Source organism: Carlito syrichta, unplaced genomic scaffold (genome assembly GCF_000164805.1).
Source record: "Carlito syrichta isolate Samal-C Ts95f unplaced genomic scaffold, Tarsius_syrichta-2.0.1 Scaffold316024, whole genome shotgun sequence".
Taxonomy (NCBI): Eukaryota; Metazoa; Chordata; class Mammalia; order Primates; family Tarsiidae; genus Carlito; species Carlito syrichta.
The window spans coordinates 425389-441284 of NW_007260120.1; the positions used below are offsets into that span (position 1 = coordinate 425389).

The 15896-nt window shown below is 40.8% G+C and overlaps 1 protein-coding gene across 3 annotated transcripts in view; it reads left to right on the plus strand.

Annotated features, from left to right (window-relative positions):
* The window catches only part of UBAC2 (UBA domain containing 2), a 172517-nt gene that overhangs the window by 66164 nt on the left and 90457 nt on the right, over positions 1 to 15896 (plus strand). The window lies entirely within an intron of this gene.

Here is a 15896-nt window from a genome sequence, read left to right on the forward strand (position 1 = left end):
CTTAGCAGTTATGGAAAAACCTGGTACTGCAGCCCTTGGGGAGTTGGAATATTAACCAGGTTGCTTCTCAGATTTCACTGTTGCTATTTTAGTATTTGGCTTTCCCAGGTTTGCCAAGGTAGTTACCACCGTACTATGCTTCTGTTTTCCAATTTAGAAACATTTTAATGATTGTCAGCTCTTCTATGTCTTTGTGGGTTTATGCCTTTTAAAAAATCCTTTTAGACCAGACTCGGTGGCTCAGCCTGTAATCCCAGCACTTTGGGAGGCTGAGGCAAATGGATTGCCTGAACCTGTGGGTTCGAGACCCACCTAGGCAACTTGAAGAGACCTTGTCTCTACAATAAATCAAAAATTAGCCGAGTGTGGTAGCGCGTGTCTGTAGTTCTGGCTACTTGGAAGACTGAGGCAGAAGGATCACCAGAGCCCAGCAGGTAGAGGCTGCGGTGGCCGGGAGCGTGCACTGCCCTCCAGCCTGGGCGACAGAGTGAGACTCCAACTCAAAAAAAAAAAAAATCCTTTTAATGTCATTTTAATAAAAATGTAAGAAGAACAGAGGTGATAAATATGGATGCTCAATCTATCATCTTTAACTGGTGGTGTAGTTGTGTGTGTGTGTTTTAAGAATATTTGCAATTGTGAATTCAAATTGTTTTCTCTCCATTGATTATATTAAGTTACTGCCACAAGTATTGAAAGATTTTTATTAAGTTTTTTGTTGTTGTGTCACTGTCAAAGTAAAATGGACTTTGTAATCACCATGCTCTGTTGTCTTACTCCATGAGTCTGTTTCCTGGGTCTCTCGATATTTCAGTCAGTTTTGTCTCATCCCCACTTGCACCCAGTCCCACCAACCATGAGCATCTCTTCCAGGCTCATTCCTTACGCACTGTTCTCTGTAATCTAGGGGTGGGCATGGTCAAGGGAGAGCAGCAGGGAGCTGGTTGGTGTCAGGATCTGCCTATAGGAACATAATGGTCTTCTTTCTACAAATGCCCATTTTGCAGCAGAATACATTTCCTAATAGTCTTACCTTAGAGGGACCTTTTCCTTTCCTGATGAACAGATTATATGTTTGACCTAGGTCTTGCTTTATCTCAGTTTTCCAATTCTGTCTGTTGCGTTGCACCGGATAAAGCTTTCTGGGACTGGGCGCAGAGGATCCAGAAGGCTAAGAAACAACTATTATGGTGCCACCAAAATTATTCTGTGAACTGATTTGATTATTTAGACCTATTTAAAAGAATCAATCAGATATTTTATGTAATTCTTTTTCGATTTTGTAGCTTTGTGTCCGGTTTGTATTTGGGTTACTTTGCTACATGTGGTGACAGAGTTAATACCGTGCTAAGGGACTGCATTGCCTAGAGATGAGGGCCAGCGGGAGAGCAGCAGCATACCTGTAATCAAGCAGACACCTTGCACATCAACCGCTGGAATCTCTTTAAGGGAAGTGGGTATTGTGGGCAAAGTTAACAATAAGTGACAGTTGACTTTCTAAATTATTTGACTGTCTGGTCTGTACTTGGACTAAATATTCAACATATGATAATCATAGTTGGAAAGATGATCAGTGTTTTTACTTTAGAAATGAAGCGATGTTTCTCAAAGATAGGACTGCCAACACCTCCACATTTGAAGTGGTCACATTTATTTGTTTAGAAAATTAGATGAGATGCGTTGAACTAATAGATATTTTAGATGGCTTTCCTTTGAATTCCTACTTAAAAGATAAACTTTGTTGAGTTGATATGGTTTTATATGCTTTACTGGTAAGAAAAATTTTTAGAGAGACTCAGAAATCTACCCAGGTGCACCTAACTCAGTTGACAGAGTGGAATTTTGACTCTGAAACCAAGATAAAGGAATGGAAGTTGTCAGGTTTATTCTTTATCATGTTTACCAGTTTGCAGAGGATTGTGCTTCTGACACTGACCACAACAACTGCTTGAGCTTTCCTAATGAGTTACTCAGCGGAGAGCCCACTGCTGTGCCGCTTAAGCCTTTGGATTTTGAGCTCTCTTCTCTTTCCTCACCCTCTTTCGCCTCTTCTCCCTCAGCACCCTCTTCTCCTTTCCCCTTTTTCCTACCTTTTTACTCCATCTTTTCCACTTAGCCCACTCCTCTCTTCCCTTCCAGCAACACCTACTGGTTTGGTTAGGCCTACCAGGGATTTTAGTCAAGAAACACCTGAATGTTACTTACTTTGAATTCTTGAATATGATTGCACAGGGCAGAGTTGACTAATGAAAAATAAGTTTTTCAAAATGTTTATCTAGCGTGAAAGGTGTAATAAGTAGCCACCATCCAGGCGTTTCAGGAAAAGATTAAAGTGCTCTTCCTGCAGAAGTTTTCTTTGACCACTTCCACCTTCAAACGAGGTTACCATCTCTTGTGATATGCTTTCTTAGAACATTTTTCCTTCTCATAACACTTATCATTGTAGAAACTAAATAAAATATAACAAATAGTTTGATATTTACTTTATACCAGCAAGAGACTGTGTCAGTCTGCCTCACTAATGATGCCTCACTATCTTAATTAATTTGGGCTCCTGTAACAAAATGCCCTAGACTGAGTGGCTTATAAGCAACAGAAACTTTATGTCTCACAGTTTTGGAGGGTGGGAGGTCCGAGATCAAGGCACTGGCAGATGCGGAATTTGGTGAAGGCCGGCTTCTTGGTTCGTGGACTACTGTTTTTTCGCTGTGTCCTCATATGACAGAAAGCACGAGAGAGTTCTATGGGGTCTCTTTTACAAAAGGGCACCCATTCACAGAGACTCTGCCCATATGACCTAATCACCTCTCAAAGGCCCCACCTTCTATATCATCAGCATATGAACTTTGGGGACTCTCAGACATTCATTCAGTTGATAACACTTGGTTAGCATGGTGGCTCCCCTAGTGGGTCCGTATATTGGACGGAGGGATCAGCAGAGTAAATAAATAAATGAATGAGAAGTATTTAAGCTTCTGATTCCTTTTCACCTCCTAACTGATCCTGTCACCATCTCAACACCAGCATCTGCTCTGTCCATTCCCCAATCTTATCTCCAGAGGAGATCTTACTCCTTTACACCTTGATAAGCCTTCTGTGACTTCCTCCTGCTGTTTTATCAAGTTTTTTTTTTTTTTTTGAGTCAGAGTCTCACTCTGTCATCCAGGCTGGAGTGTAGTGGCAAGTGCATGACCACCACAGCCTCGACCTGCTGGACTCAGGCGATCCTTCAGCCTCAGCCTTCCAAGTAGCTGGAACCATAGGTGGGTGCCACCATGCCCAGCTAATTTTTTGATTTATTGTAGAGTTGAAGTCTCACCAAGTTTCCCAGGCTGGTCTCGAACCGCTGGACTCAGGCAATCAGGCAATCCTCTTGCCTCTGCCTCCCAAGCGCTGGGATTACAAGAATGAGCCACCGCCTCCCGCCCCCATTCCAGCCACCTTCCCAGCCTTTCTTTCTTCCTTTCTTCCTTTCTTGTCTTCCTTTCCACACCCTAAATGGCATTACCCTTCACTGCTTGTCACTCCTGTGAAATTTCAGATCTCGCTGGATTCATTTATGCTGCCATTTCTGGGTACAGCATGCCTTCTTCCCTTTACTTGGCAAACGCCTGCCAAGCAAGCAAGGATAACTTCAAGTCCCGCCACCCCCTGTATATTTCTACTCTCTGAAACCTGCTCCAGCCAGAGTTAACCACCCTTTCTTCTGTGCTCACAGATGACTTTGTGCTTGCAAGTTACATAGAACATTGATTAATTGAAATTGTAATTATTTTACCTAATTGACCACTCTCTCAGCTTGATGCTTCTGAAAGAGCAGGATCTTACTCTCTTATATAGTTCCCTCAGCATGGAGTAGTGGAATAAATGTCCTTTAATATCAGAGATACCTGATTGTGATTGGTCTGCCTCCTGCTAGTTGCTTTGATTATTTTTTGCACTGATCACTAATACCCCTTGTCCTTCCCTCCATCCCTCTCTCCCTCCCTTCTTTCCATCTTTTTCTTGGTACGCTCCCTCAAATCTGTTACTCATAAGAAAAATACAAAAATTGAATTTCACATTTGGGCTCTGTGATATTTTTAAAGGATTGAAATGTTGTGGCCGGGCTCGGTGGCTCAACCTGTAATCTCAGCACTTTGGGAGGCCGAGGCAAGTGGATTGCCTGAGGCTGTGGGTTCAAGACCCCCCCCGGGCAACTTGGTGAGACCTCGTCTCTACAATAAATTTTTAAAAAATTAACTGGGTGTGGTAGTGTGCGCCTGTCGTTCCAGCTACTTGGAGGGCTGAGGAGGAAGGTTCGCTGGAGCCCAGCAGGTTGAGGCTGCAGTGGCCGGGAGCGTGCCATTGCACTCCAGTCTGGGTGACAGAGTGAGACTCCAACTCAAAAAAAAAAAAAAGAAATGTTGTGGATTTATAAAGTGATTTCCAGGATCTTACCTGGAGAGAAACATAGAATCCTTTCATTCTTAAATTCTCAGGATCTCTGCTTTCTCAGCCAGCACGTTTGCACCCTTTCATCTCAGTTCAGTATTTGGGTGTCAGATACTATGTGTCCAACATTGTGCTTGGGGACGAGTCACCCTGGCAGTACCGTGCCCCTCCTAGGTACCCTGCAAGTGTGCCTGTTGGAGTGCTGCTTTCAGTCCTCAGAACAAGCCTGGAAGCAGGGAACTCTCATCTCCTTTGAGGAAACAGGCTTAGAAACCTTCAGTACCATCTTTCGTTAACTGGTAAAAGAAAAATCATGATGTTGGAAGATATGTACAAGCAGCTCTTCTTGCCACACTTATGTCTTTGACATTGGCTGAGGGATGATCAGGAATGAGATTGCCAGTCAGTTTAGTCAAAATATTAGTAATATTTGAAGCCCTGTACCTTCTGAAAGTGGAAAGCAGAGGTGCTCACCCTTAAGGATTGGCTAATTGTGAAAGGAGACTCAGGCTTTTAACACTGTAGAGATTTCAGAAGTGCCAGTCTCAGTGGCCAGAATGTCTTTGCAGGGGACAGGTTTAATGTATTATGTTTAAAGGGGTCTGTAAGATATCACCAGGAGGCTATGTGAAGCCACATGATCAGTATTTCATATGTAAACCTGAAGGGCAGTGGTATAGTTGACCTGAGCTAGAGTTTTCTCACCCCCTGCCCTTTTGATGTTGTGGTCACATCACCCTTTGTTGTGGGGCTGCCCTGCGCGGTGCAAGGTGACTAGCAGCGTTGCTGGCCTCCACCCAGTAGACGCCGCTAGCAAAACCACCTTTCCCCATCATGACAATTAAAAATATTTCAGATACTGCTAGATGACACTGGAGGGCAGTCATCCCTGATGGAGAATCAGAATGTGCATGGTGCTGGGTGATAAATAGAACCTTGGAAAAAGCCCACACCCTTGAGGAGCACATGACCTGTGAAGCTTGTTGAGACCTTTTTGGCTAGGTAGCATATTTCTAGTAGTTGACTGAAATAGCTTTGGTTGAGGCTATTAGTAAAAATTTGTTTCAAAGAAATTGAACATCTGCTTTCATTTCTGCTTTTCTAAGTTGCTTTGCTACTCAATTCCCTTATTTTAGCTGTCTTCCTCTTAGAACTTAAAATATTTGAGTATGTCAGAATTTCCAGTCTTATAGGAAATATGCTTTGTTCAGACAGAAATAAAAATATTAAGAACTGTTAGGATAGGATGATGGAAAATTTAATACTAGAGAAGTCAGACTCAGGTGACAGCAATGGAGATACTTTAAAAGCGAAGGAAAAAAGAAGTCTGGTTGTATTTAAGATTCATTTCCTGTTCTTGTTTATTATTGGAAAGTTGCACCTTGTAAAAGATTTTAGATTCAGATCATTGTATTATTCTAAGAAAAAATTTTCAAAATGCTAACCACATCTTGGTAACCATAGCAAAATATGCAACACACAAAAATAATCTCATACCTATCTTAGGGTTCAATTTTTAAATATATGTTATATGTTCAGTTCTGCAATATCTTATGTGCTTTTGTTATCTGAACTGACTGGATTGTTAGTTGAAGTAATAGAATAACTCTGGCTGATACAGCAGAAAGGGAATTTATTATTAAAGTAGCTCTGAGAATATTTGGGAGGGCAAAGAGCCAGTCTTAGATGCACCAAAGCTAGAATCAACACTCAAAATTCTCTTCTCCCCTAAAATTATGTTATTTTCTTAATGTCTAATATTGGCTTCTAAGACATAAGATTCAGAGGGCACCTTGGTCTTACAGGGTTTTCCCGGTGTGTGGAACAGTGCCTGACTCATAGAGGCACTTAATAAATATTTCTTATATAAAGAAATAACTAGACCAAGAATATGTTTGTAACAACATGGAGAACAAATTACCAAGTAACATTATGATAGTTTACCCTTTCTCTTAAGAAATCTTAATTAGTATATCAAGCTGTTTTGTACCATCGAGCCTTGTTTTGCATATGTTCCTGATTTACATGAACACCACAGCAGTCTTGCAAGAGTAGGCGTTGGTGTTGCTGTTGCTGTGACCTACGTGAGAAAGCTGAGGGTCTGAGGACTGACTAAGTCACTGGGTGACGCTTCGTAAGTGGCGAGCCTGGGTGGAAACTCATGCCCATCTGACTGTGAGCCCAGACAGTCAGCTCTAGGCAGCAAACCTTAAATGCCACTTTCTTTTTAAGGTAAAACGTCTAATTAATGGTCGTTTAGTCACTGTACTAGAAAGTAATCTGAGTGTATAAAGTTGCCGAGCTGAGGCTTTCTGTGTGGATTTTCAGCTGCAACAATGCAGATGTGTGTGAACATTAGGGTCCAAAAGACACCTCATGTGATTGTGTTCATGTTTGGATGCTAAAATGAGAATTACAAATACACACACGCCACGGAGATTGAAGGGGAGGTGCCCAAGAATGGGCTTTGAAGGAGCACCAACTGTGAGGCACTCCGTTTAAGTAACCATTACTTTTAATTTATTAAACTGAAAAAGCTGTGCTGTTTCTTTTAGTAGCTACCAAATGGAGCCACTGATGTTTTTCACTTTAAATAGTTCAGGCTTATAGAAGAGTTGCAAGACTTGGACAAAGAACTCTCTTACACCCTAAACCCAGATGCTCTTGTTAACATTTTCTGTATTTGCTTAATCATTTTCTCTCTACATACATAGGGCGTTTTTTCTGAATCATTTGAAAGCAAGTTATAGACATCATGTCCCTTGACTCCTGAATACATCAGTATGTATTACTTTATTTATATTTGGCAATTGTCCAAATAATGTCCTTTATAGCAAAAAATGAAAAAATAGTTCTGGTCCATGATCGGTCCAGTATTCTATCTTGCATTCAGTTACATCCCTTCCTCTTTAATTTGGTCAGTTTCTGAGTCTGGCTTTGGCATCTTGGCATGTATGAAGAATGTAAGCCAGTACTTATAGAAGATGGTACATATTTTAATGCTGTGGTAAAATTAAAGTTTTTAAAGGCAACGCAGTAGATGGAAATAATGTGTAATTTTCATATTTCTCTTGGTATAACTTTGGAAACTTTTGTTTTGAAAAATATTAATCACACTGCAGAAAGTATAATAAAATGAGCCTTGTTTCCTACATTCAATAATTAATATTTTTGCTATTCTTCCTTCTATCCCCTGGCATTTTTAGTTGAAGTATTTTGAAGCAGTTTCTAGGCATCATAATATTTTATTCTATATTTCAATAAACTCTAAAATAAATACTTTCTTTTCTTTTCTTTTCTTTTTTATAAGACAGAGTCTTGCTCTGTCCCCAGGCTGGTGTGTAGTGGCGTGATTTTAGCTCACTACAGCCTCTAACTCCTTTGCTCAAGTGATCTTCCTGTCTTAGTCTCCTGAGTAGCTAGGACTATAGGCGTATGCCATCATGCCCAGCTAACTTTAAATTTTTTGTAGAGACTGGGTCTTGCTGTGTTGCCCAGGCTTGTCTCAAACTCCTGGCCTCATGTACAGTTGTACTCCTGGTACAGTTCTACAGACCCAACCGGGGCTGGAGTTTGCAGTTCCAGCTTCCTGATCTGTAGCTTCTGCTGAAGTGGCTTGACCCTGGAGTTCACAGTTGATACAATTACTTTGTGATTTCCCATTCTCCTTTGTGTGTCAGAGGGAGGAGTTCTCCCAGTAGACCAGCCCTTCTGTGTGCTTTCGGAGTCTATTCCTACAGGCACAGCCTGGATCTGCCCTTTCTAACCCTTTCAACAATTATATAAGCACCTAATTCTATGTACTAAATCTTTTTCCACCCAAAATAACTTGAGATTTCTATTATCTATAACTGAATCTTGGTTGACAGAACTGGTAATCAAAAGAGTGTCACTTTTATATTTGACTTCAACTGTATGTGTACAAAGCAGTGTATCTGGATCTGAAATGTTTAGATTTGAACTGGGATATAGTTTTTCATTGTGGTCCTTTTTGTTAGATCCATTTCCTCAAAAAGTATTATGTGTGTGCATGTGTCTATGAAACTTTGCAGATCTTTTTATATGACTTTCTGATATAACCTATTCTTTGCTTGTGACTTTGTCACCACCAGCCATCTTTTTTTTTTTTTTTTTTTTTTTTGTGTTGGGGTCATACTCTATCATCCAGGCTGGAGGGCAGTGACACAACCATGGCTTACCGCAGCCTCAACCTCCTGGGCTCAATCAGCCTCCTGAGTAGCTAGGACTATGGGCATGTGCTACCACACCCAGCTTATTTTTTTTTATTTATGTAGAGACAGGGTCTCATTTTATTGCCCAAGCTGATCTCAAACTCCTCGGCACAAGCAGTCCTCTCGCCTTGGCCTCCCAAAGTGCTAGGATGACAAGTGTGAACCACCATGCCCAGCCTCTGCTAGCCTTCTATTAGGACTTTTTGAAGGTTTGTTACATGTGTCCTTAGATCATGGCCATTGTGCATCCCTTTTCCCTATGATTTGGGTTGCTGTAGTTAACTGATTAGAGATGGAGACTAACAGCCCCCTCTTTCTCTGACAGATTCTTTCTGAATCTGTCCTTGAATTTCTGCTTCCATCCACTGATGTAATAAGAATAAGGGAATGTATTTGAGACTATACTTGCCTTTTTTTTCCCCGAAATTTATTATAGAAAATTTCAAATATACACAAATACAGAGAGCATAGGATAATAACTACATATCACCTTATAATCATCTTGTAAAACATACAAATTATTTGACAGCTGGATCCCTAATGGTACACATTTTCCAAGTTTTCATTTTACCACTTGACTTCTAAATTCAGCATTACTGAGGGCTACAGTGTCCCTCCAACCTGCCCCAGCCTCAGAGTTGCCAGTCTCTCAGGGTCCCTCAGGAGGCCTGAGTGCATGCAGGCACAGGTAGGTACCAGGTTTCAGGCAGAGTGGTAAGAGATTATTGGGTCTTAAAACCAGGACTGCTTTGATTCCTTGTCATGTGGAGTGTCAAGTCTATAGATCTGTTTTGATGTCTTCTTCTTAACTGCTGTTCTTTAAACAAACCGATATCATTTACTTTCAGTACTTTTTTCCTTGCCCTTGTTCCCTTAGTGGTGGAAAAATAGGCACTACTACATGAACTGGCCTTTGCAAATACTTTCATTACTCTTGAATTATAATACATGATAGACCAAAACATAAAACAGTTTTCATTTATATTTTTAAAGCCTAATACAGGCCACAGCCCTATATATTTTCACCATGTGGCCAAAAAAATCCCCCCAAAATGTTATTTCACTACAGGACTTGAGGGGAAAATTGTGGAGCCGCTACCCTCAAGCAATAAGAACACATCAAAATGTTACTTTTTTAGATTAGATCTCAAACCTTTAGTAGTATCTGTATAGTTTCATTCTGACATGCTTTTTTTCTTCTTAAAACTTGCCTGGGTAAAGTCATTCTTATAAGATACAGAAGCTAGAAACAAATGTTCTCACACTCTGAGAAAGCTGATAAAAGCCAATCGAAAAAGCATCTGAGTACTTGTTTTAGATCAGTTGCCGTAGGGCCTGTGGGGACAGTAAGTGATGCTGCACCTGCCCATGAGGGACTTGTGCTTCGCTTGTGTGTATAGGGCATCTGAGAGCATTACTGACTGCGAGAAACAGTAGAGTAAGCATGCAGATCCTGAGGAAGAGAAGGATTTTACAAGCATGCAGATCCTGAGGAAGAGAAGGATTTTACATGTTGGAGGAAGATAAACTGTTGAAAGAAAACTAAATCATGTATTTCCCATGTCTGTTGCCCTCTGAAACACTTTCTTCTAACAACTAAGCAAAGATTTCTCTAAGTGTGAATATGCACTATCAGAGATAAGTCGTTGTAAGCAGTCATATGCAGCTTTTTTTTTAAAATGTGGAAGTCAGTAGAAAAGCCAATGGTGCTCCTTTTATATTCTCAGCAGAAAACTAACTCTCTCTCTCTTTTTTTTGAGTCAGAGTCTCACTCTGTCACCCAGGCTGAAGTGCAGTGGTATGATCCTGGCTCACCGCAGCCTCGACCCCCTGGGCTCAGGTGATCCTTCCACCTCAGCCTCACGAGTAGCTGGGGTTACAGGCATACCCACACCTGGCTAATGTTTTGACTTTTTGTAGAGATGGAGTCTTGCCATTTTGCCCAGCCTCGTCTCGAACTGCTGGACTCGACTTGAAAGTGTGCCTTGGTCTCCCAAAGTGCTGAGATTACAGACTTGAGCCACTGCACCCAGCTCAGAGAACTTTATTTTTGGAGAAGAAATCCTTACTGATTTAAATGTCATTCTAGTTTCCAATTTAATATATTTTCCATGTTGGCTATTTTATTACCAAACAAGTATGAGTGACCTGTGGCTGCCTAGCCAATTATAACATACAATTCCATCAACTTCCTATTCACCAGAGTTTAATAATGCAGATCGCATAGTATCCTCAGCTAATATTTGATGAACTATAGTCAACATATATTTTTTTGAGCATGTCTGTGTTCAAGGTGCTGTGCTCAGAACTCCTCAGAACAGAAACAAGTAAAAGCCAGTAGAATTTGTGTGTTGCTTGGTGGATTCAGGTCTCCAGGCCAGCATGTTTTCTTCTTCCTTTGTTGGACGATAGAATATGTCTAGGTTACAGCTATGTGACATAGACTGTAAAAGTCAAATGCATTGAGGAAAGGAAGATGGGTGGCTTTGAGTATTCAAAGAAAAGGAGAAGGTATGTTTTGGATGTAAGTATAAATAATAGGGAGAGGAAGCAGAATCATCGGCCAGTGAGAACCAAATATTTATTCTATCCTTGGGACAGAGACAAAATCAATTTGAAAGGTACATATTGAGCAACAAAGGAAAATTAGATCAGAGGGACTTGAAAGTGTGGGAGAGGAACTTGGACTTGATGTGGTAGATCATGGGGAACTATTCTCAATCCTTCAGTGTGAAATGACACAATGAAAGTGGGATTAAGGAAGATTACGGTTTTTTGTCAAGAGAGCTCGACGGTGTCTGCATTTTTCTTTTCTTACACTCTGTGTGTTGGTATTTTCATTCCAAGTAGGTTAAACACTGTATTAATCAGAATAGGGTAGCTTATGTGGCACCCACGAATTAGCCCTGCAGTCACAATGAGTTCCAACAGAGGGTGTTTCTCTTGTGCAGCTCTCCTCCATCACAGGTGGGTGGGGCATGGGTGTGAGTTCTCACTTGCTCATTCAGGGACCCAGGCTGACAAACGAATGTGTCTCCAGCCAGTACATCGTGGATTGCTGTGGCCGCAGAGAGCTGCTCTGTCACACTTTAGCCTGGAAATGACTTATGTCATTTTTCTCTCCAACCCAGTGTTCCCCTGCCCCACCAGGAAACGTGAGGGTATTTGGTGAGCAGTGTCTCAAGGCTTTTGAGGATACAGAACATGTGATTTTACTTGTTTGAGGGAGAAAATAGAGTAATGAGAGTATTGATCCAGAGCCAGACCTCCAGAGTATATGACCTAGCTCTCCAACTTACTAGCTGTGTGACCTTGGGCAAATTATTCAACCTCTCTGGAGCATAGTTTCATCTTTCATTCAAAATGGAGATAATAAATATAACGAATCTCATAGGATTATTGTGAGATTTGAGGGAGCTTATATATGCAAAGTGTTTAAAGCACCATGCTACATAATTGTTAGCAAGTATTTATCATAGTTATTATTCTTAATTTAATGTGCTGGCTTCTACTACAGTATCCTAAAGGAAGGCTAAAGGTTCCCTGACTCTAGCTGAGGGGCCCCGAGGGACAGAGGTTGTAATTTAGGGGCCCAGTGGCTACCATCTAGACTAGGATGATGATACTGGGTGAAGGAAAGCCGGGCAAGAGGGCATACAGGAAGAGAAGCCCAAGCAAGACTGTGTCCACCATCTAAGTTCTGTGGTCAGGTGGGGGTGATGCAGAATGCGGGTGGAGTTTGCAGAGAAATTGGGGTGCCCTGAGGGGAAGGATGACTGGCTGAATTCAGATGTGGGTTAGGGGAGGTGTCCAAGGCTCTGGAGGCCACAGGAAAGGGAGCATCTGCCTCTTACCTGGCAAGTTTCAGTAAGGGGTGGCCCTGAATGCTTCGTGCAGGCCACGGGCCATGGTTGGATGGTTTAGGCTTAAATTCCAGCTCTCCCGTCCATGGGTCTTGGAGCTCTAGTTTCTCCATCAGCACAATGGGGATGATATTGCCCCATCTCTTTAGGTTCTGGGATTAGATGAGGGAATGCCTGTGCAGTGCCTGGAAAGTGTTGTGTAGGAGATAATCACTAACGTTCATGATTAGCTCTTAAGGTTTTAAGTGAATAGAAATTTGGGGTCATCATGTAAGCAATCCATTTTTCTGAGTTTAATGTCCAACCCCCATTGGCAGCAAGTGCTGATGAGTACTATTCGTGTGGTCCTCACAGGGTTCAAAGGCCTGAGCCTTGTCGCCAGATCACTTCTAACCCTCGTGCTTTTTATTTTCTGATTCTTCACCCCAGTTGTCAATGAGCAACTATTTTTAGCTTTGCAGAGAATAACAAATTACAAGGGGCTGAACAGTGACCAAAGTAGACTGTTTTAAGGGCTAATTTAAGAGCAGTGTTTTCCTTTTGAAAATTGCATGCCCCTTTGTACGCATTGGTAGGAGCCACTGTTCTTGCTCTTGAAGTAGAAAATGATTTCTGTATCTAATTTTAAATTGGCTTGTTGTGTCATTAGATCTCTCTTTTAATATGTCTAGTCTAAATGACAGGGTCTTCAAGGGCATATGCTCTACACTGTGCAACTGTCTTCATTTACCCATGAAGCTGGGTATATAGCATATGCTATTAAACATTTAGGGTATTTATTTTCATTTCACTGAGAATTAAGAACTTCACAAGTATTTCAATAGGGCTTTAGAATTTTGTTGGTAATAGTACAAAACATGAGAATTCAAGTAAATGAATATTTGAGAACCTTCTATGCCATGCAGACATGGAGGGACAGGTCCTTGTCCTCATGGAGTTTATAGCCTCACCAAGTTTGTAATCTGCCTATTGTTGGGTTATTTGTCCTAGTAATGGGCTAGGTGGTCTGCTGGCAAATAATGCAGCATTTAAGCCTTCTAATGCTTTCTCAGTGTTCACATCATTCAGTTCTATCTTCTTTATGGCTGGGATGTGGAACTGGGGTTACATTCCTGATGCTGCTTTTAATTTACCAGCTGCTTTTTCTGAACTAAGGTTTCTTTATAAAATATGGGCAGTACTGTCTGCTCATCCTGGTTCACAGGCTTGTCAAAAGGAAGACATTGCATAATTTTGCAATTGTAAGTTATTAAGCTCTACTAATAACAGCTGATGTTTACTATTCTATATTATATAGATTCTGTGCTATCACTGAATAGTCAGTGCATTTACACTGAATAGTCAGTGCATTATCACTGAATAGTCAGAGCTGTTTACTAAATAGCTCTGAAGGTTTTTTTTTTAATTAGCCAGATGGTCCTGTTAGACATCAAAATAAAACAAGGAAGAAGCAATTATAATCAGCTGCCATCATAACTGTTCATTTTCCTAGATGAACTTTTCTGGCTCTGAGTTATTATTAACAAATGTTAGTCATTCATCACATAATTTATATATAAAATACTTATAGTGTTGTGATTTTCAAGCAATGTGTTATATATAGGGTCACCTTCTTTGTTCTGTGGCAGAATATGAAAATTACACAGCATTGCCCTGTTCTCCCCCAGAAATAATGTGCAGCTAACTAATCACAAGACAGCGGGAGGGCGCCTGTGGCCATGTGTGGACACTGCTTAGTGATCAGAATGGACAGCAAGAGCCTTGGAAGGAGAGTGATTAGCTCAATTTGACTGGAGTGTAGACTTTAGAAAAAACATGAGTTGGGGTAGGATTCGAGCTTACCTTTTTGACAGTATGGCCACCGAGTGGATAAAATCACTATGTAGATTTGTAGTACAGTGGAGGGAGGAGGCAGAAATGGGAACAGAGAAGTGAATGTTATTCCTTTGTCAGATGCCATAGGTATTTACTTTCTTGTTTGAAGGATCCGAAGAATTGGCTGTTGGCCCAGAGAGGACTGTCGTCTATTCTGAGGCGGCAGCTGGCTCATCCGTTCCATGGAGAGCCTACGCTCCATTGTCATTACTGAGCCAGCGCACCACAGACTCTGGCGCTCGGGAAACTCTGCTCCCGGTTTCCATCAGTTGCCTTCTCAATGGTTTTTCTTTAGAGATTCAACTCAAATGACAAGCCAGTGCCACCTTGCATAAAATTCAGCTTTTAGCCCTTTCTTTTCCTTCTTTGGGGAAAGTTTACAGGTGGAGTGGACAGGTGCTAAGATCCTGACTTCCATCCATGTGGCTTCATCTGTCTCCGTAAGGTGTTACAAAAACCAGGGCCTGTTTTCAACAGTGGCTTTGAGGTCAGGTGGCTCTTTGTGAAATTAATTTTATGCAGATCTGAAAGTATTAATAAATGGTGTTGAATCAACAATCAATATAAATTTTCTTTCAGAGTAAAAGTTGAAAATGAGTAAGATAAGAATTTAAGGAATATTATTTCCAGAGTGTAAAGTCCAATACAAACTTAAAATGTGACTCTGGATTTAGCATTTTCTTTTTTTAAATTTTACCTCCTGTTAACAAAATTGGTATCATTGCCAACAGAGATAGTTATTGTCTTGGAGTAGTTTCGGGGGTAAAACAAATTTGAACTGACAGACAGATTGAGTACTTACTTGCACACGTTATGCCACACATACTAAGGCATTTGAGCAAGTATATAATGTTGTAATGAATCTTGGAAACTATTAAGTTTATAATTTTGTATTTTACTCCTTATCTTATTTAGACAAGGAGCAACTATATCTTTTACTGCTTACCATACCAATCCCCACCACCACCACCACACACATACTTTCTGGTAACTTAAACTGATTAAACAACAGATACAAGGTACTATCAACTTGGAGAAAAAAAGAGAAATGATCTCTTAGAGACCCAAAGAAAACCAAGCATATATGCATATTTTTTATTCCTCAGAAGAATTTAGCAAGTAGACTCCCTCCCCATGGGTGCCTCCATGTAAAATTCTTGTCATATTCCTAAACAGGCCCTGAAAGACTATGTTGGATATTTGGGGAGAAGCTGATTGCTTTCATTGCCCCAGTCTTCACCATCATTTATAATGTTGCTGTTCAGGTCTATCTGTTGCTAATTGTGTTTTCCCTGTATCTCTGCTGACAGTTGATAGTGAGCAATGAGGGACATACTCACACTTTTGTAGCATCCTGTTCTTTATTCCAAAAGAGTTCTTTGAAACAGTTTTATGACTCAGAACAAAACAAAACAAAAGACTGGTGTTATTGAGAGGATAAAATTTAAGATTGGAAGAAACGGGGACTTCAGAAATATGTTACCAAAAAATA